At 38.9% G+C, this 22,496-nt stretch overlaps 1 pseudogene; it reads left to right on the top strand.

The window, feature by feature from the left end:
* Positions 1-2,199: 2,199 nt before the first annotated feature.
* LOC122794775 lies at positions 2,200-2,747 on the top strand (annotated as a pseudogene).
* The last annotated feature ends 19,749 nt before the right edge of the window (positions 2,748-22,496 follow it).

Raw genomic sequence — 22,496 nt, forward strand, 5'->3', positions numbered from 1 at the left:
AGTCATTGGGTCCTTATACATAGCCTGCACTAATTTTATCAATATTTCTGGGACTTCAAATCACAGCAGTCCAGCCCAAATCAGCTTTCTTGGGACCTTGTCATATGCTTTCTCCAAGCCTAGGAATGCCCAGTTTGACTCTTTCCTCATCTCTAGCTTCTTCTCAACTATCTATCTCAGTACAAACATCAGGCCAGTTGTGCTACATCCTGATCTGAATCTGAACTGCTCATCTCCCATCTTACTTTCTACTACTCTGCATATGAGTTTATCAATCACCCTCTCCAGAACTTTCATGCAATGTGATAGGAGTTTGATACTACTGTACTGCCCACAGATGTGGATGTCCCCTTTGTTATTGTACACTGGCATGAGTATGCTTATTCTCCAGTCATCTGGGATACGCCTTTCTCTCTATACACTGCCATGAGTACCCTCAGGAGCTATTTCTCCCCTGTCTCACCCAGCATTTTATCATATCTGCTGTGACCTCATCTGAACCTGCTGCTTTTCCTAACTTCATTTTCCTTAGTGCTATTCTTACTTCTTCTAGGGTGGGCTCCTCTTCTTCTTTCTTTGTATGCTGTGCCTGGGGCAGTACGGCTTCTGTGGGGTTTTCTTCATTCAGAAGCTGCGGGAAATACTCCTTCCATCTGCCTTTGATGTCCCATGGGCTGGTGAGCAGGTTGTTGCAGGCATCCCTTATGAAGGGTATCTGACTATCTTCATTATCTTTCTGTCTTTGCCTTGCAACCTGATATAGTTTCTTTAGGCATTTACTGAGTCACTTTCCAGAAGTTGGTACAGTGTCACCAATGCCCTATTCTTTGCTATTGCAACTCCTTTTTTAGCTTCTTTGTTAGCCAACCAGTAGTCCTTCTTAGCCTGGTCAGTCTTTTTCATTTCCCACTTTTTCCTGCACTCCTTTCTTTTGATGACTTTCTGCACTTCAGCATTACACCGTCAGCTTTCCTTATGTACCTTATTTCTATACCAGCCACATATCTGTTCTGTAGTCCACACACATGCTGTTTTGAGGCACTGCCATTCTTCTTCTTCTTCAACTCCACCTATTTCCTCCTCTTCTTGGGGTGTTAGAGCCCTGAGTAACTCCTTAAACTGTTGTGCTTTCTCTCCAGTCAACTTCCAGTTCTAAAATCTGGTCTCTGTTGACCTTAGAGCCTTCTCTGACCACTGCTTGCACCGGACTGAGGCAAACAGTGGTTTATGCTGTGGGCTATCTGTTTCACTGGGAATGGCTTTGCAATCACTGATTCTACCCCAGTGCCCTTTCTTTACTAGGAGGAAGTCTACCGAAATTGCATGTTGGCCATTCTTGTATGTGATCTTGTGACTGTCTCTCTTTCTGAACCATGTGTTGGCTACTATCAAGCTGTTTGCCAGACAGAAGTGTAGAATGCCCTCTCTTTCTGTATTCCTGTTGCCCCACCCATGTGGACCCAGGTAGTCCTCATATCCAGTTCTGTCTGTCACGGTATGTGCATTTAAGTCACGTATTATCAACACCAGTTCATGTTGTCCTGCTTTATCTAGTAGGCCCTGCAATTGCTGTATGAATGCACTCTTTTCCTCACTATGACAACCCTGCTCTGTGGCATAGGCTGAGATTATGAATACTGCACTGCCCTGTCATTACATTGGAGTCTGATTGCCATGAGTCTGTCAGTAATTCTGATGACATCCCTTATTGCCTTATGAAGCATGTCTCTCGCCTCAGTTACAACACCATTTCCAACCTGTCCTCCTCCAGAGTAGTAGACTGTGGATCCCAAGCCAAGTGGCTTTGCTGCACTGCTCTTCCATCTTGGATCTTGGATACATAGGATATCCAGCCTCCTCATTACCATCATGTCATCCACCTCCAAGCTTCATCCAGTCAGTGAACTTACACTGAGTGTAGCAATTCTCAGTTCATGTTTGGCAAGTTGATTGGTTTTACATCTAGCTTTTGCTCAACAGAACTATCCCAGGCAACCCAGACTGGGCATCTTGACACTGGCTGGCCAGTAGCTTATTGTCCCAGGGCTGCTGGGCTTTATGTTGAGCACACACTGGCCAATGGAGGCACATATACCCCTTCCACCATTAGCATAATAGACATTGTGTCTGGACTATAAAATTAGACTTTTTCCAGTGCCCATACTAATTGGATTGCCAGACTTAGGTTGTTGAACTATCATGAAGTTCAACCTATTTGTATCATCAGATTGTTGCAAGAGCCATAAGAGACATTTCAATGTACCCTCTCACATACAGAGGAAAATTGTATCTTTTCCATTGTCTAAGGAGTTGAGGTCTAAGTAGAATGTTCAATTGATGCCCATCCAAAAGGACAATGAAGTTTGGGTTGTTAGAGATCATTATAAGGGCCAACAGACTGGTAAAACTCTTCAGGTTTACAGAAAGAAGCATGTGGTTAACAGTGAGTTGTTCAAGGAAAAAGCCAATGGTATACAGTTTATGTTGGCATTCATTCCAGCAAGATAAAAGTTGAGATCACTAGACTAAAGTTAGACAAAGATCACAAGAATGCATAATGGTTAAAGTGTTCACCTCACAGACACAAACGGGTTTGATTCTTATGTTTGGAAGGGAAATTGGCTAGGTTTTAAATGGCCCACTAGCCTAGTACTTACCTATGAAGCTATGAACCCTTGAAACCAAGTCACTCCAAATTTGGAAAGATAAGGAAATATTAAGAAGAAACAATTGAAAAGATGCAATAATAATGTATGTAATATGCTAAATTATTTATACTATTGTTATTATTATCCTAACTGCTTTATAAACCATTATTTAGTATAGGAGTAGAAGCAATTTTGAGTTTCATTATCACTTAATCAAATATATAATTTGCAAAGTTTTACAATAACACCACTTTTCAAACATGTCTGCAAAGAAGTTTATGTCTTGTTGAAAAAAGAATCACATCATAACTATTCAAGTCAGACCTAAAATTAGGTAAGGTTCAGTACCATATCCATGATAGCTTTAGGTGCCCATCTATGACCCAGGATAACCATACCAAATATCTGAATGCACTGGAGTCACAATTCAGCCCCAAACCATATTCATGGATGATTTTCAACTATCCCACCATAAACTGAGTTGCATATATAACTACTAATATGCAAGATCAAAGATTCTTGGATTTTATCAAGGCAAACACCCTGGAACCTGGAATCTGTATACCTACTAGGAGTGCAAATATTCTGGCTCTGGTACTCACAAATATTAGGGAACATTGCACCATCCTTGTGTAAAGTCCTCACAGGTCGGATCAGATCACAAAGTGAAAACCATTAAAATAAAGATGAAGACTGAATTCCTAGCAAACCCTAGAACATTTAAGAAGTTTGCCAAGGTGAACTACCTAGCTACCTCCTATTAAGTGAAGGAATAGCTAAACTTCAAGTCCCCCAGACTCAGAGAACATGGTGCCCTATGCAGAAGTATTTACAGAAACCTTATGCAAGCATGTAAATAACTGCATAAAAATAGCAGTACCAAACTGAATTAGACTTAGGATAAACTCCAAGGACAAGTCCCCTTGGTGGACCCCCAGTATAAAGAGGCTGTATAATAAAAGAAAGAAAATCCTGTCCAAAAACAGGAATGGTTACAGACAAAAGACAAATAACTCCCTCATCAGTCTCAAAAATCAACTCAGGGGAATATCAAGTTCACCAAAGCCAACTTCACGGCAAACATAGCCTCCCAGTCTAAAGACAACCATAAGGCTTTTTTTAATTATTTACATAACCTTAAAGTGAACACCCAACAGTGTGCTGAAATAATAGTAAATTGTACTTCCTGTAACAAACCAGGGGATATAGCAAATTGCTGGCCAATAAATTTAGCTCCAATTTCACCCCCTTTCACCCCCAGTTTTCCCCAGGAAATACCCTCTACCATTTGTCCACCAATTATTACTAAAGAACAGGTCCTCACTGCACTCTCCAGAGCTGTTAATATCCCAGGATGCCTCTTAAATAGATTGAAACATGATCTGTCAGGCTCACTATAATCTCTGTTCAACTGCATCCTCCAGACAGGCTTCATCCTTAGGGAATGGAGGACTGCAACTATCATCTCTATACATAAAGGCAGGCCGTCAACAGACCCAGGGAACTATACCTTTGACTAGTCTTTCATGCAAGACCATGGAAAGAATTATCATGGACCTGATAACCAGAGACATGAGAAATCTTCAAACACTGGACCCATTCCAGTTCGGTTTTATCAGGGGTAGGTTATGCCTACTAAACCTGGTGTACTTCTTCATGAAGGTCACTAGAGCCATATACAAGGGCAAAATAGTACAATCTGTCTACCTTGACTTGGCAAAAGTATTTAACACAATACCTCACTTGAGTATTATAGACAAACTCATAAATTTAGGCATAAATCCCTATGTCACACAATGGATAGCCAAATGGCTTACAGATAGAGCACATGAAGTTAGAATGGGGGAATCCACTTCCATCAAGAGGCCTGCTACTAGCCATGTTCCACACAGCTCAGTACTGGGATGTGTTCTGTTTGGAATATACATCTATGAATTCAAGGGAAATGTAGAGGGCCTTTGGCTAACCAGATATACTGATGACTGCAAGATGAATGCAATCACTGATTCCCCCAAATATGTACATATCTTCCAGGAAGGTCAGACACAGACAAAAAAATGGTGCCAGAGCCAAGGCCTAAAACTCAATGCAAAAAATGCATAATAATATACTTTGGGGAGATGACCACCCCTGCAAATTATAACATTAATAACACTCCTCGAAGAGTAGACCCAGTGGTAAGGGACTTGGGATATCAGGTTGGCAGTAACCTGATCTTTGAACATCATGTGTCCATGGTAGTGAGAAAATCATTCACTTCTGCATGGTACACCTTATAATTAAGGGCATGGCATCCAGATCTAAGGAGATCATAGTCCCACTATACTCAGCTCTCATCAGAGCAGTAATCAAGTGCAATGCACCCTTCAGCATGCACCAGGCCAGGCATTTGCATTAGCTGGAGTGGAATAGACATTCCTCACTAAAAGAATACAGGGTGCAAATATTATGTCCTATGCAGACCACTTCAAAGTCTTGTCCTTGTACTTGGTCTCTTACAGACAACTGAGGGGTAATCTATGCCTAACCTGCAAGACATTCATTGATACATCCCTAATGGATCTACTATGCATTTGCAAAACAAACAGCACTAGAACTACCTGATCAAGGATCTAAATCTCATCTGTGGCATAAACAAAACATGTTGGAGGGACTGGTATGTGTCTCAGAGATTACACCTTCTCTGGAGCAGACTCCCCATTCATGTGAAACAGAGCTCTTCCCTAAGTCTATTCAAATGCAATTTGGGCTAATGGATGGTAAATCACAAATTTACCCCTGGCTTGTTGTCTGTGACCCTTGTGGACAGGGACAATTTGTAGATGCCCTAAGGCACAGGCATATAGCAAAGCCATTCTAGGCTGTGGGCATTGATAATTGGGAAGATTGGGGCATGACTAGCTAGGCTTAAGAAGACTCTAGGGCCATTAACCTAGTAATCTCCTATGGTCTTATGATTCTATACAAACTCTAACAACCTGACCCTTAATTTCACTAGTTAATACACAAAGGATGTTGACTGTCATTATGCAAGTACATATTCACAAAATTAGGATTTTGATAGATACATGCTGTAATACTATTAGCTATGCAGTCAGCCTTTTCTGACCCATCTAAAAATATGTCCTTGTCTCACTGTAAAGTAAAAACAAGCAGCTTAGTAGTAAGGTTGATATAATTGATTAATTCAGTTTATAAATTCCGTTAATTCACCTTTATTTTCTTTCCATATAACAATGTCGTCAATAAAATGCTTATGTAAAATCAGTTTATCCACAAATTTACTTTTATGGATATGTTTTTCCCAGTTAGCTATAATTAACTTGGCATTACATGGAGCCATAGCCATCTCACTAGTTGTTGATACAATCGGTAAACATAAAAAAAAATAATAATAATTCTGCTTAAGTGCAAAATGTTTGAATACATTTACTACTGTAATCAGTATTGTTAGTCAAATAATCGCTTAATGTTTTACTGCCATCATAAAGCAGTATAGGACTATATAATGGCACAATGTACCAAAAGAAAAATCTTGTCTTCAAATATCTAAAAAATGGAAAATGTCATAAAATTTCACCCAAATAAATATTTACAGGCTTTATCTCAGAACATGAGATAGCAATAATGAGCCAAAAAAGATGAGTTCATTCTATTTTTATGTAGCTTTGTTATTCCACAGAAATATCCCACCATATGAAATCCTACTTGTAAAAATTGCACACGTCTTGTATAATACTGTTTGTGTAACAAATCCACAGTTACACATTGTGATAGGAACATGCGCTATTTAAACACCTTTTATCAGTAACTGCATAGCCTTTTTTCATCATTCAAAATGTTTAAAATAATAATGCCTGCACCTTTGTCAGACTGAATTTATCTTAGTTCAATTTTAATATGCAAATTTAATTGGGCATTTCCTGTTTCTCATTTAGTTACTTTTAAAGCAGTTTTCTGAACTCATTAATATGCGTTTGCTCAAAGAATGCTAAAGCTGGTTGTAAGAGTATTTTGAAGGGCTAGGAATTTTAAACTTTCTGATTTTACTATTGCTGGAGCCATCAGCTAATAAATCATTTAAATTCAATTTCCTGATATGCAATTTAAAATCATATACTGCTTTAGTCAGACTTGCTCTTAAAACTGGTATACATATCAAGCAAAATGTTAAAAGTGAAAATTCAGTTTCACCAAGTGTATAATCACTTAAATTAATAATGTGATTAAAGTGATATTGACAAATTCTGAAACTATTGTGCCAATTGCTCAATAAGAGTCCTTTCACAAGTCCCCACTGTTAAAACATTCAGTAATATTAACAAAATCACAAGGCTTCAGGATCTCTGTTACTGCTTTCTGTGATACAAGTAATATGACTGTTTCTGATCACTACTATCTAAAAATCTTCACCTCCGTCTGATTGCTTTAATTTATTTGGTGGACCTTGCTGAGCTGTTCGTTATAATTACTACCATCATTCCATCATTAGCATGTTTTCTACTAGAGATGCTCTGATTGGTAAATTCACAGCTAAAGTTGCCTTATGAGTCTCTGAGCAAATACACTAAAGCATTTTCATACCCCATAATGTGTTCCGGAAACTTTTTCTCATGACAAATGTTCAAGTCCTTTTCAACTTAATTCAGTTTAGAAAATATATTGACATTTCTTCCTCAAGTTATCAAACGATAAATCTTCGGAACTGTTATTATATAAATGTTCAATGTCTATTTTAAAATCTGTTATTTGAACATTGTTCTGTTTAACCTAAAGTTCCATTAACTCATATTTAGCTTTATCACAATGTTATATCACATCTCTATGTACAGGCATGTTCTTATTAATTCCAATAGGAAGTTTAAAGAACTGGAGACCTGCAGGTATTCTTTTAACCTTTATACCAGCTTCAAAAACATGTCCCAAGTAAGCAATTTTAATTACCTGAACTTCTTGTACAAACAATTAGCAAATTATTTTAAAGACCAAATAGAAATGTTTCCAATTTTGCCAGTCCATCAAAGGGAAAAAATGGTATTGCCAAAAACATTTTCAAAAATGATCAGCAATTTTCGATTTCGGTATTATCAGAACTATTTCGATACATGCCACTCGACTTGGAATATGATTTCATTTTAGTGCCATTAGTAACCACATTTGTATAACTCCTGTCATCACTATTAGCTGTGGCTTGAATATCTGCAGAACTGTCTGTAGAAGTACAACTATACTTACTCATAAGTCTGAAAATACTGTCTACTTTTATTTAATTATGAAAAATAAAAGAATCAGTTGTACACTCATTTAGGTTCATAGGTTCATAAGTAGGCACTAGGCTATCTGCCTGAAGGCATTTATAAGTCTAGCCAGAATGTGTTGACTTTCGCCATCCCCTTAGATTAGTTCCCTGTGCCACTGTCCAGCAGAGCCACTGAAGTGGTCCCCGGGGTAAACTTTCTGTTTCCCATCCACTCATCAAGGTTTCTCTTGAAGAGTGTTAGCGAGGAGCTCTGCCTAATGTAGATTGGAATCTTGTTCCAAAGCATGGGAAGTCTCTGGGACAGGAATCTATCCCTCCAGCACATCCTATTTATTGTTGTGGTGAGGTTTAGATCCCTATAGCATGTGACTCGAGGGGATAAGGTTTTCTTTAGGTGGAGCATGTCCATCAATTCTAGGTTGGACATGGCCTTGTATGTCAGGCAGAGATCACCTCTGAGTAGGCAGTATGCAACCAAGTACAGTTGGAGTTTCTTCAGTTGAGCTGCATAAGGCATCTATTTGAGGCCAGTGATCCTCTTGGTGAGGTACTTCTGTGGTCTTTCCAGCTGTTGCAGGTGTCTTGTAAGGTACATCCCAAATGGAGCGTTGTACTCTATGATGGGTCTGATGAGTGATGAGTAGAGGGGCACAATGACCTCTTTTGATCTGCATGCAAACCCTTTTGTGATTAGGTGGGCCACACAGAAGGATTTTCTAACCACTTTGGCAATGTGATTACCAAAAGAGAGATTACTATTACTTTGGGTCCCCAGATCCCTTATTACGTTTTCCGTATTTAGGGGGCTACCACCTATGTGGTAGTTTGTGTGTACTTTGTTTTTTCCAAAGGGGATGACTATGCACTTTTTGGCATTTAGCTTGAGGCCATGATTTTGACACCAGGTATCCATCTCAGTGAGACCCTTTTGGAGGATGTCTGTGTCAGCTGGAGAGTCAATTATAGCCCCTAGTTTGCAGTCGTTTGCAAACTTGGTCAGCCATAGTCCTCCTGTGCTTGCCTGTACCCCTGAGAGGTATATGCCGAACAGGAGGGGTCCTAGGACTTCGCCCTGGGGAATGCCACTTGTAACTGGTTTAGAGTCAGACCTAGCTCCTGCAACTCTCACCATGTGGGTTCTGTCTGTGAGCCAACTGGCAACCCATCTTGTGACATAGGGGTTTATGTTCAGGCTGGTGAGCTTGTCTATAATTCCAAAATGGGGAATGGTGTTGAAGGCCTTTGCGAGGTCTAGGTATGCTGTATGTACCACCTTTCCCTCATCTATAGCCTTGGTAACTGTATCAAAGAAGCCCACCAGGTTTAGGAGGCACCTTTAACAAAGCTGAACTGGGTAGGGTCCAGTGTTTGGAGGTTCCCAATGTCTCTGTTAATGAGTTCCATGATGATGCACTTCATAGCCTTGCAGACCAAGCTAGTCAGGCTTATAGGGTGATAGGTTCCAGGGTCTGTTGTGGCTCCACCTTTGTGGAGTGGAATAACCGTTGCTATGCACCACTCTATGGCTACGTAGCCTGTGGAGAGGCTGAGTTTGAACAGTGTGTTTAGGTGAGAGGTTAGTTCATCTTTAAGCTCATGTAGGATGCAGCCTGGGACACAGTCCGGTCCCATTGATGCCATGTTTTTGGCTTTGGAGAGGGCTGTTTTAAGGTGAGTGTCTGTGATTTCAGGGGCAATACATTCCACTGATATGGTTATGGGCCCTTTTGGGGGTGAGAGGGGGGGTGAAGTTTGCACTGAACCTGTCTACCAGGATTTTGGCAATATCAGTTGGTTCAGTGTATTTTGTGCCATTCTGCATTAACTCCGAGCAGATCTGAGCATTGCCACTTAGATTCTTGACATTAGCTAAAGAATGCCTTGTGATTATCTTTGGAGTCCTCGGCAATTTTTCTTTCAAAGCTCGCCTTGGACAGTTTTATGAGGGATCGTAGTTTCTTGCTGATACTCATCAGGGATGTCTTCCCTTCTTGAGATTTTACTCTTTTTTGTACTAGTTTCCTCCATCTATTGTATAGCTTGTTTATGGCAGGAGTCCACCAGACTGGTTTCCTTTTCTTGGAGGAGTGAGTCTTGGTTTTGCTTGGGATAGCATGATTCATGCATTCTTGTAGGTGCCCATAGAATGCATTAGTAAAGAATATTGTAGCTTGGACAGCGTTATTCTTTAGCATGGGGGCTTTGAAACTTTCCACCTTGGTCTTAAGTAAAGTGAAGTTTGCTTTTGAAAAGTTTTTCACGGTGGTTTCCTTGTCCGGGGGTGGGGGCAGAATGTGGATATCCAAAGTCATTTTTTATGGTCAGATCTAACCAGCAAGGGGTTGACCTCTGGTGTGGAACACCGGTCGCCCATGTTGGTGAGGACCAGGTCCAATATGTTGTCACCTGTGGTGGGAGTGCTGACCAGTTGATCCAGGGCATTTGAGTTTATAAATTCTAGGAAATGTTGGACAAGGGAGTTAGTACTTGAGTAGTTCTCCCAGTTAATGTTTGGGTAGTTGAAATCACCCAATATTAGGGTATTTGGTAGAACCTTCATGTTTCCCAGTGTTTCCAGAAACATGGAATGGGGGTCCTGGGACATGGTGGGTGATCTGTAGCAAGCTATAAATTGAATTGCAGCTTTGCCTGTTGTTAGTTGCACGTAGATGATCTCTAAAGCATCGTGCTGTGCCACTAACCTGGAGGTGTGGGTGTCCTTGATGAATATGGATACTCCCCCGCCTTTTGTATTTCGGTCCGGGTTCTGTGGCCAAAATGTATGGTAAGAGTTGCAGCCTGGTAGTGCTGGGGTGCTCTCTGGAGCCTTAAACCAGGTTTCTGTTACTGCACATATATCGTTTTTCTCCATACTGAGGAGTGCCTCAAGTGCGTGCATTTTGAGGTTTAGATTTCTGGCATTGAGTAGCACTACCCTCAGATTTTTGTTACTTGTTGCTCTTTGCCTACCTTTTCAGTGTCAGATTTATCCTTGAATTATCCTTCTTACATTGTAATCTTATCAAAAGTAATGCTGTATTGAAGAAAACAAAGAAACACATTCAGGCCAAGGAGATAGGAACACAGCAATATTCCATTGAGTCTGCATGCCCTCCCTGCGGTCAAGTGACATTTAAAGACATTCAGGTAGGTGCGTGCGTGAATGGGTGTGCCTTCATTGAAGGTTGGGCATTGGGCTGGCAACTTGTCACTGTAAAAATCTACTGCCAATCATAAGCGGAACAGCGTTACACTGTGGCGACCCCTAACTGGGAAAAGCCAAAAGACATTACTTTTTTTACTATTTTATTTATTGCCATTTGCTTACCATGAAAGCTCAGCTGGATAATAAATATCCCTTGTCAGTGGAGGCCCAAGAAGAAAAGCTCCAGATTGTTAGATAACATCAAATAAAACAGTAGTATAGATGTAAATAAAAAAAAACATATATACATACAATTTGACAATGGAATACATATGATGCTATAAAACATGAGGAGACACCAGCGATGTAATAATAACAACAACAAAAAAATTAAATATAACAATCAGTATATATATATATATATATATATATACATATACATATATATATATATATATATATATATATATATTTACAATTTGACAATGGAATACATAAGATACAATAAAACATAAGGAGACACCAGTGATGTAATAATAACAAATAACTAACTAACTAACTAACTAAATAAATAAAATATTAAAAATATAACAATCAGTTTTTACAAAAGTATTAGAAGTATAGACTACTATGCTAGGAAATAAAATAAAAAAATATATATTGGTCTCCTCTAAGACTGGGGAGAGGGCAGGTGTTGCAAGATACATATAGACAGTATGATGAATGGTTGGTATGAATGTGAAGTATTTGTTGATACAGATCATAAAGGTGAGGTGCATGGGCACAGCCATGAGTTAGTGAGAAATTCTTTTACAGCGGACTTAAGTCCATGGGGGCTAGATATAGTTCTGATTCAATTTGGGATGGAGTTCCAGAGTTTGGCTATGCAGTGTGAGTATAGACTTTGTCCAACTTTTTCTTTGGTTAATAGAGTTCAAGCAGCTTTTTGTCTTGAGAGCACTGAAACTGATTTGGGAGACAGTGAATAAGTACTGTGGGGATAGAAGGGTGGGGAGAAGAGTTATATCATAGTTTATGGTTTAGAAGAAGTTGTGCCTGTGCTAGTTGATGGGGAGTTCTAACCATTTGAGAGGATATAATTGTGAAGGCTGCCAGCCTAGCTAGATAGAATTTTGTAAATAATTCTATGTCATTTATAAATATTAATATAATCCACAGGCTTGGTTTACAAATGTAAACTATATGTTGTGATTAAACTATATGTTGTACTGAGCTTCAAAAATGTAACTACAGTGCACTCTCCTGGAAGAAAGCTGATAACTCAAGCATTGTATGACTGATCTCAAGCTCGAAGACAGGATGTGTGGACCAGGAAATTCTTTCTATTGTCTTGATTTAAGAGATAATTACTAAGGTTTACATGTATAATGTCTTTTATTGCTGTGGCTTCCTGGCCAGGTGCAGCTTACTAAGAAATGTAAATTTTGAGTTTCTGTTAGCCTGGGAACCAGAGAAGTATCAATAATGATGTATGTGAAATGACTCAGCAGTACTGTGTTATCAATTTAAGACTTTCCCAGAGAGAAATATAGAGCATTTTGTATTTTGTCTGAACCTGAACACGTCAATTCACCAGCACTTGCTCTGTATGTAAGCAGGATCTTATATCTTAGTAGTTCTCTTAGAGAGAGATAGAAATAGTAAGGTTAGTCTAGCTGTCCTCTATATTTATGTCAGACTATTCTACAGTATTATTTTAAAGCATTGTCTTATGATTTCTGAACTCTGTAATGTCATTGTATTGAATTAATGAGATGTTGTCTTTTTATTATTTAATATTAAATATTTGTAAACCTTTCAACTGTGGCTGTTTTGTGCAGAGATAATTTAAGCTCTAGAGTACTTGCATGTATTTTGTGATACTGTACTAAGCCCCTCCAGAATAACCTTAGCCCTGGGTTACACTTATTATTTGGTTAACAGTAATATTACACAGTGAAATCGGTCACCCTTTGGGAAGGGCCTTATTAGTAGCTGATAAGAGTAGTTGGTGGCAGTGATTACTACCTTATAGCCTGACAGGAGGGGGCATAGCTGGAGAACCTGCACCAGTCTTCCCCAGGAGTGTCTGTGTGTTTGTATATAAACCAGATCTCAAAGTGTGTGTGTCAGCTACTTGGGCAGGGACACAAAGCACTGTTTGGACAGAGAGGGTATTGGAGGTTTTGGCTTGACTACTTAGCTGAGTTCTGAACCCTATAGCTGTGTCAGTGGGGAGTCTTATTGGGGATCTGGAGAGAAAGGGAGAAACCAGCCCCAATCTGACTGATCTCTGTGTGCTCTTAACGGAAATTGTACGTTATTGTGTGTGTACTTGTTATCCTTCCCAATGTGAACACCCCTCACTGGTGCTAGTGGTGAGGATTGAGGCTCCTTGATTACTGGGCCAGTGCACAGGTGTCACAATAATTAACAGCAATGATGAGTTTTATGTAGCAGGTTAATGCATATTGAGCTATCTTGTTATATCATTGCTCCAGGTGTGATTTTATGGAGAGCTGGATGTTAGCCAAAACAGGAGAACCATAGAGAAGACAGTGTAAAAGATAAGAGAAAGTTATGGTAATTCTACTAGGAGAAATGTATGTTTTTGCATTATATAGCAGACCTAGCTTTCAATGAGTTTTTTTAACACAGTTTTCTATGTGAAGAGCAAACTTTAAGTTGTCATCTATGGTGACTCCCAGCAATTCGGTGTGGGTAACTACTTCAATAACTGTATTGTCTAAAGAGGTAATGTGGAAGTTACTTTTAATAGTGGCATGGGCCTTAGGAAAAATAATAGTTGTTTAGTCTTTTGGGGATTGAGTAAAAGTTGGTTTTGATGAAACCGTAGTTCAACTGAGTTGAATGCATCTTGTGTCATGGATTGTAGTTGTAGTGTGTCGGATGTCAAAGCCATGGTCTCAAGCTAAATGCAAAAAAATGCGTAGTAATCCCCTTTGGAAAAAACAGAGTATCTGCAAACTACAACATAGGAGGTAATCCCCTGAAATCTGAAGAGGAAATAAGGGATCTAGGGACCCAAGTAGATAGTCAGCTTTCCTTTGATAACCATGTTGCCAAAGTGGTTAGAAAATCCTTCTATGTGACCCATCTGATTACGAAAGGGTTCGCATCAAGATCTAAGGATGTAATGGTGCCCCTCTACTCTTCCCTCATCAGACCCATTATTGAGTACAATGCACCAATTGGAATGTACCTGGCTAGACATCTCCAGCAGCTGGAGAGACCACAGAGGTACCTAACCAAGAGGATTACTGTCCTCAAACAGTTGCCCTATGCAGCACGATTGAAAATGCTAAGACTGTTCTCTGTTACATACCGCTTTTTCAGAAGCGATCTCTGTTTAACGTACAGAGCCATGTCCAACCCAGAATTGTTGAACATGCTCCATCTTAGCAAAACCAAATCTACTCAAGCTACCCGCTCTAGGGATATAAACCTCAATACAACAATGAATAGAACATGCTGGAGGGATAGATTCCCTTTGCAGAGACTTCCCTTACTATGGAACAGGGTCCCGATCTACATAAGACAGAGCCCCTCACTATCACTCTTCAAGAGGAACCTTGATGAGTGGATGGGTAACAGAAAGTTCACACTAGGGATCACACCAACAGCACTACTAGATAGGGGCCAAGGGTACTAGCTGCTTGTACAAGGGTCTGGGGAACTACTAAAGGGGCGGTGAATACCGCACAATGTGGCTGGGCTAATATATGCCTTCAGACAGATAGTCTAGTACCAACCTATGAACCTATGAACCTATGAGCTGATGACAGTTGAATCATCTGCATACTGAACAAGGCAAGCTTGCTGAGGGTAGGTATATAGGTTATTGATGAAAATGTTAAAGAGCAGTGGACCAAGAATAGAACCTTGAGGATCTTGGAGAAAAGGAAAGAGAGAGAGAGACGGGAGTCATTTAACAGATTGGTATGTTTCAGATGGATAGTTAAAGACCACAGAACAGTTGGTTTGGAAAGGCCTAAGTCAGAAATGTATCACGTGACACTGTGGCAAAGGATTTTGAGAGAGCTAGATAAAAGCAGAAGAGATAAAATTTCCTTGGACTCTAGCCTAATTAATGGTGTTGGAAAAGTTGAGGGGAGGTGCAGTGGTGCTATGGCCAGATCAGAAACCATGTTGTGTTGGGGTTAGGAAATAATTTTGTATAAGGTACTGAAGGAGTTGCCTATGAATGCAATTTTTCTAGATCTTAGAAACAGGAGAGAGCATAGGAATTGGCCTAAGTGATTTCAGAACAGTTACCTCCTTTATGGAGGAGAATAATAAAGATTATTTTCTCCAATGGAAAGGGACATGGAGTTCTGAATAGATCTGTTGGTGAGAATTGAGACTGGGTATTCAACAGCGTCTGCAGAGAGCTTCAGGTACTCAGCAGGGAGATCATCAGTAACAGGGTTTCAGTGTCTTTAGCGACTTCTAACATACAATGTGGAGACAAAATAGGAATGTCAGGGCTAGTAGAGTTTTATGGTTAAATAAATGGCTGTGTAGAGCTGAAGGTAAGAAGGGCTATGATGTCTAAGAAGAAAATGTTAAAATTGGTAGCTGTTTCTGAGAGAGAAGTCCGGACAGGGTTTTGGTGAGGAAAGAAAGTCAGGTTGAAGAATTTTGTTAAAGGAGTTTCAGAATTTCCTTGGATTTTTTGGGATTATCATGTGAGTGTGTCTAATATATTTTTGTCTAGGGAAATTTGCTTCTTGGTAAGGTTATCCAACTCTTTGTATAGATGTAGCATATGCGGGAGCTTGTCTTTGTCCCATTGTTTCCATGCTTTCTCACATTTTTGCATGAGAATTCTAGTTGAATTAATCAGCCAGGGGGCTTGTGTAGTTTTTACTGTTTTAGTTCATGTTGAGGAAAGAATATTTAAAGTAATCATCAATATATTTTTGAATTCCTAAAGTAAATCTCTGTGCCCTGCCACCATATCATGGTAATTGTTATGCATATAAATAGGTAAAAGACTCTTTATAGTCCTTTCTTTAATAGTTCTCACCTGCACCTAAGCACATGCTTTGTGTAATACGAATCTTTAAAGGAATCTTGCACAAGTTTCAGTCATGTTGCCCATTGATTCCTCTTTTTGGTCTGCTGTTTTCTATGAGCTGATCTCTGTTCTGGAAAGATTATAGACCTATCCCTATGTAATCTGGATTGTGGTAGTCACTGATGCATCCCTACTCTGTGGATCATTTCTTGACTCAGTGGATTATTTCACTGTCTGACAATTGCACTGCTACAGTCACACTTTTCTTAATAAATGGCCAGAGTTTCTGTTCTGAAATTTTATCAGGTACTCCATTACTCTAGCATATTTCCTGTACAACCTGTTTTGAAGGTCACCCAATTTTACTTTATGAATATGTGATACAATACAATTTAGTTTTAAAAGTCCTAGAATTTTAGTAGTGCTTGTCTTGATTTTTTTTCAGAACCTGCCTGTGCATTCATGTTTGATTTACCAGTTACTGCTGCTTTGTAAGGCCCCACCTTATATGATCATGTTGACAGCAGGATTATGTTTCCTTCATCTGCAACTCCTCTAAACTCCTTCAAAGTAATTTCCTGCAAAACACTTTCTTCAGTCATTTGATATCCATGGGGATATGTTTAGTTAATTTTCTTTTTCTTTCACTTTTTGATATCTTTGTAACCTGAGTAGCGCTGCCATTTTGTCAGCAGTCTAGTTACGTCCTCCCCCAGTTTCATATGAAATACTTAAGATGTTGTTTAATTACAAGACAAAGCTGAGAATCGTCTGTGCTTTTTCAGATGTCCAGCACCCAGCAATATCTGCATTCCTGATGTTTACTGCTGCAGTTGCTTTAGGCTACTATAGTGTCACTATTGTGACCATGTTGAACTGATACCAGAACTCAAGACTGAATGCAGTCAAAGAGTACAAAGAAGTTTTGCTTTCCGCCACATGCTGCGAAGTAAACTTTTTAATGTTGTTAAAGCCATGCTGTCTCTAAGTGCATGTGCTGACATTTCAGACTGTGCGTGCGTATGTTTATTATTTTTGCTCAGCCTGTTTGGCATCCTTATTATTACATTGACTGAAATTGGTTACTATATGGCTCAGTGACAATTTATTTCATGCTAGTCACATTGCTACTTGAACATAATTGTGTATTACTTCACTTATATTAAGTAGCTGTAGTTAAACCTGTTTCTTTTCTTTGTTCAGTTTTTGGAAGCTTGTTACAGTTTTGAAATGTATCTAGAGGGTGAAATGCTTCCATGCTTAGTTGATGTCTGTATAAAAAAATGCAGATCAATTATTATTACCATTTAAAAGAAATCCATCTAAATGCTTGAAAGTCACTCACTCTAAGCTGTTCAAAGATTAAAGTGAGATTTCAGGTTATGGAATGTGCATCATTATGTAACATCAGCATATGGCAAGTATGGCACACTGCTATAAGAGCAGATTATTTTTACAGAAATCCTAATAAATCTGGACTTATTTTCTTGATTTTTGTGACTTATTTGCTTAATTCCTTAAGGAGGAAAATTATCTACATTTGGTTATTTTGAAGGCAACAATGGCTGGTAGCCAGAGTTCTTTTTCCAAAATAAGATCACCTCATGCATTTAATAGAATAGCAGCTAATGTTTTCTTAATGTGTTTTGACTTTTTTTATCTGTAGTTTTACTGGATTATGCTTGTTACGTATGATTTTACTCATTTTTAATGTACACACTATAGCACAGTGTGCACTAAAGACATTTGAATTTGCACTGACACTTCTACTTTATAAAACATTAATGACAGATATTAAGTATTCTAACAAAGATGATTTGATGTTAAAAGTATATCACAGAGGATTAAACACAGAAGATGTTTGTTTTATTCATGCAGTCACTACCTACAAACAATGTGATTTGGTTAAGAAACATAGTTCATTATCTGAAGAGAAGCATTTGTATCTACTTGATGTTAGCTGAGCCTGAGTAACAAATTAATAAAAACATATTCTTTGTATTTATGATATGTGTGAGGTGGTGCATTTCAGTAATAATCTGGTCTGTCAGTCACTGTTCATTCTATAGCAGTTCATAGTGGAGTCAGACTGTTTCAGTGGAAAGAACACTGCCTAAAAATCAACAAGGTCAAAAGCTTTTTTTCCCTTTTCCTTGAAGTTCTGCAGCATCAGAGATGATTATGTAGAGCTATAGGGTCATAGTACTCTGAAAGAGGGTAGGGTCCTTGCTGCCACAGAAAATCAGCTTTGCTTTCTATGCTCAGCCATCATGTTTGGCTCATAATTTTATTTTAGGAAATCTGCTGTCAGCGAGACTGTCCACATTCATGCATATTTTTGCATGATTAATATACTGCAAGTCTATACTTCCTAACAGGGGTGTAGCTAGGATTTTCAAATTTGTACTCACAGCTCTCAAACTGCTACGCCCCTCCCCAGCCAAGCGACGGCCATTCTCGTAATTCACGGTTCGCTCCTTTAGTATCGATGAAGAGGCATTCACTGTAATGCCTCTTCAGTAATATAATATAAATTTACTCAAATTCAGTTCATTGAATTGAAAATGAACCTGAAAGTCAGTTCTTTGAAAAATGCAGCATGGTAGTTGGGAGAGTATTCATGCTTTTGTTTTCTGTAACTAAAGTACAGGTTTTGAGCATGAGTAAATTACTAACCACCCGCTACCCCTAACTAGGGTGTTTCATTCACACACACACCCCATCTACCTCTTAGTGCAAGAAATATGGACAAAGCCTAAAATAAACGGGGACAGATATTAAATAATGTTCTTGTGAACTTAGAAAGTTGCTAGAATAACAGGATTTGTGCTAGTATGAATTTTTCTAAAGGACATGAAGTCTGAAACTCAAATGTGTCATTATTTAGCAACTTCAGCCTTCAATGATTTTCTAGAAAATCACAAAATTTATGAGGAACAGACAAAAAATATAGGGCAAAAATCTGGACATTCTGCAAAACTCAGACAATTGAGAGGTATGCTACCTACCACACACACACACACACACACACACACACACACACACACACACACACACACACACACACACACACACACGCACACACACATACACACATACCTCTCAACCTTTTAGAGCAACAAACCCATAAATAAACTGAAGCAAAGGCCCAAAAATAAAGACTTTTTTTTAAATATTGCCCTTATAAATTTAGAAAGATAATAGAATAGTAGCAGGTATTGCATTAGTACGAATTTTCTGAAAGCTATGAAATCTGAAACTCTAATGTCTGCCATTATTTTCTAACTTCAGTCTTTAATGATTTGCCACTAATTTGCCAGAAAACCACAATTTTATGAAAAACGGGCCAAAAATCCGATGCAAAAATATAAAATTGCCAGACAATATAGCTGGGAACCTGTCAAAGAAGGGACACCATTTTAATATGAGCACTGTTAACTTGAACAGCTGACAAAATTAGAGAATCTACATGCATTTTTGAAAAAGTAATGTATAACTCTGATCATTAGTTATTTATAATTGTAAAGCCTCCACGTTTTCTTTCAAAATTGCTATTTTTGTGGAGGGATTATTAGGGGGGAGCAACATTTTGAGCCAAAATTGGGAACAGTTGAGAGGTTTGGATATTCCTAATTCTATAAAGCAATTTATTTGCACATACCTCTCAACCTCTTAATGCAGGAAGTCTGGACAAGGCCAAATATATTGGGGGAACATACAAACAGTACTAAAAATTGATCTTGTATAAACTTAAGACAGTTGATAGAATAAAAGGTCTTGCTTTAGCATGCATTTTTCTGAAGGTTATGACGTCTGAAACTTAATGTCCGTCATTATTTAGTGACTTCATTCCTAAATGATTTGCCAGAAAAGTTTTATTTTGCATTTTACAGCACAAACACCAATAATTATCTGCTAAACAAAGCAATGCTGTCTCACAATGAAACTAGACTTAGCATTAAAACTTCTCTGCCCTTGAAACTCACATTCATTGAAACAGCATTGAAACTCACATTCAAAGAAAATACATTTTGCCAGTGGCAGATAAAGATTAACTTTGTGCTGTTTTCAAATCATAGGCTCCTTGCACATGGAACATACACATGCTCTTTGATACACCTTCCTGATTGCATTGAATTATATTCCTTGTATAATGCAGTACAGTTGTTAGAGAGCATTTTAAATGTATTGTTTTGAACATTTTTCCAGTAAAAAATTAAACAAAATGCATGCACCAATAATGACAAAACAGCTCAGTTCAGAACATTTCCATCACAAGAGTCTAATCAAACTTCTACAGTCCACCAAGTATCAGTAAATATGCACAATCTCTGAACTAGTAAAAGCCATCTACACAATTCCACATTAAAGAAATCTGTAACTAATGAAGCAGTTGCTGCTAGCAAACAGCTTTAAATTTCATTGTTTCATCTACAAATAAAGTGCCTGTTGCCCTTGAGGAATAAATTCCCTATTTTGCTTTAAAAAAAAGTGATACGCTGGTAATATTGCAATAGGGAATGGATGGCAAACTGATAACAGGTTCATAGTTACTACTAGATATCTTCGCCAAAAAGGACTACAGCATCCGCCCCCCCTTTACAAGACAGTATAGTATCAGCAATGCAATTACCTACTGTGGGAGAAGAACCCACAGCCTTCTGTATCAAAAGCAAGTGTACTACCTGTTGTGCTATTAAGAATATAAACAGACTCAGCATAAGCAGCACTAAACTTTAGTTCCACTGCAGCTTTCAGCTCCTTGTAAAATGTACTCAACATTCAGCTGTATTTCTGAACTTTGCAGCACAAGAAATCTGGAAAAAGCCAACATTTATTGGGGGGGGGGGGGCAAAACATTGCTTGTATAATTTTGGAAAGTTGCTATAATAAAATGCTGTTTTACCACCATGCATGTCTTGAACCCAGAACCATATTCACTGCAGTCTAAATCAGCAGTTTGCAAAACAGGAAGACTGAAACTTAATGGCTATTAGATAGCTCTCAACCTCTTAGCACAAAAACCTGGGCAAACAACAAAAATAATAATGGGGGAATACAACTTCAGCTCTCACTTCTCACCACAACTGGGGAATACAACTTCAGTTCTCACCATAGCTCACAACTGTTAGAAATAAATGAAGCCTGTATCACAGCAGTCTATACACTAAATATACTGTTCACTGCCTGAAAAAAATACTAGAGCAAAATGTTAAACTTTCCGGCTGAACTCTAACAAATTCAAAAACTGCCAGCATTTAAAAACCTAGCGGGTTGGTGTTTGCAGTGGTTGTTGTGTACCTGCTCTGTTCCAACAGTGAAAAGACTTTTCCAGCAGAAAATTCTCATTAAGAAAAGTTTGCAGAGTCCTAATTTGACCAACCATGCAACTATTTGCAGACACATCATTGTTTAGGCTTAGACAATGATCACATATAGGAAAGGTTGCTGTATTCTTCCCATCTCTATGAGTACGACAAGGCTGGCACTGTGTCTGGAATTACATGTGATGCCAACACACACACACACACACACACACACACACACACACACACACACACACACACACACACACACACACACACACACACACACACACACACACACACACACACACACACACACACACACACACACACACACACACACACACACACACTAGGGTTGCCACCTTTTCAAATGTCAAAAGTGGGACATTTTTTGTAGAAATGTCATATTTTGCAGGACAAAACATACCCTTGACTAGTACAAAGGATAGAACTTCACTTTTTTGCCAAAATAACATCTTATTTTTGTAGCATTTGAGTTGCTTATGCTATTTCATATAACATGTAGGTATTTCAGATAAAAAAAATAACTGTTTAATGCAACTATTAAAGAAAACTTAAGAAATATTTTTGTCCTAAAATCTCAGGACATTTGTCATTTTTTCAATTTTTTTCTGCAGGACACAACTGCCCAAAGAGGGACTGTCCCTTGCAAAGTGGGACAGGTGGTAACCCTAACACATACACACACACATACATACATACACACACACACACATACACACACACACACACACACACACACACACACACACACACACACACACACACACACATACATACACACACACACACACATACATACCCAGGGGATTTGGGAGGTGGGTGGGCTACAGATGTGTAATAGGCATCGGCGTGGCCCTTTTCCTTCATCAGGGCACCCAAGCCTCCCCCAGGGAGCACTACATACTGTCGTCTCTCTGGTTTCCACCTGGGAAATCAACTCAGCAGTGTGCCCCCATAAGTTTTTGCCTTCCACCTGCCTAGGACGCGTACACCCATCCTCCATGCCTGCTCTGTTAAGTGCCTGAGATTAATTAAAACTGATGTTTGCTTGGGCCTTAGTCAGGGCTTT

The sequence above is a fragment of the Protopterus annectens genome, chromosome 2.part1, assembly GCF_019279795.1.
Source record: "Protopterus annectens isolate FY-2018-M chromosome 2.part1, PAN1.0, whole genome shotgun sequence".
Taxonomy (NCBI): domain Eukaryota; kingdom Metazoa; phylum Chordata; order Ceratodontiformes; family Protopteridae; genus Protopterus; species Protopterus annectens.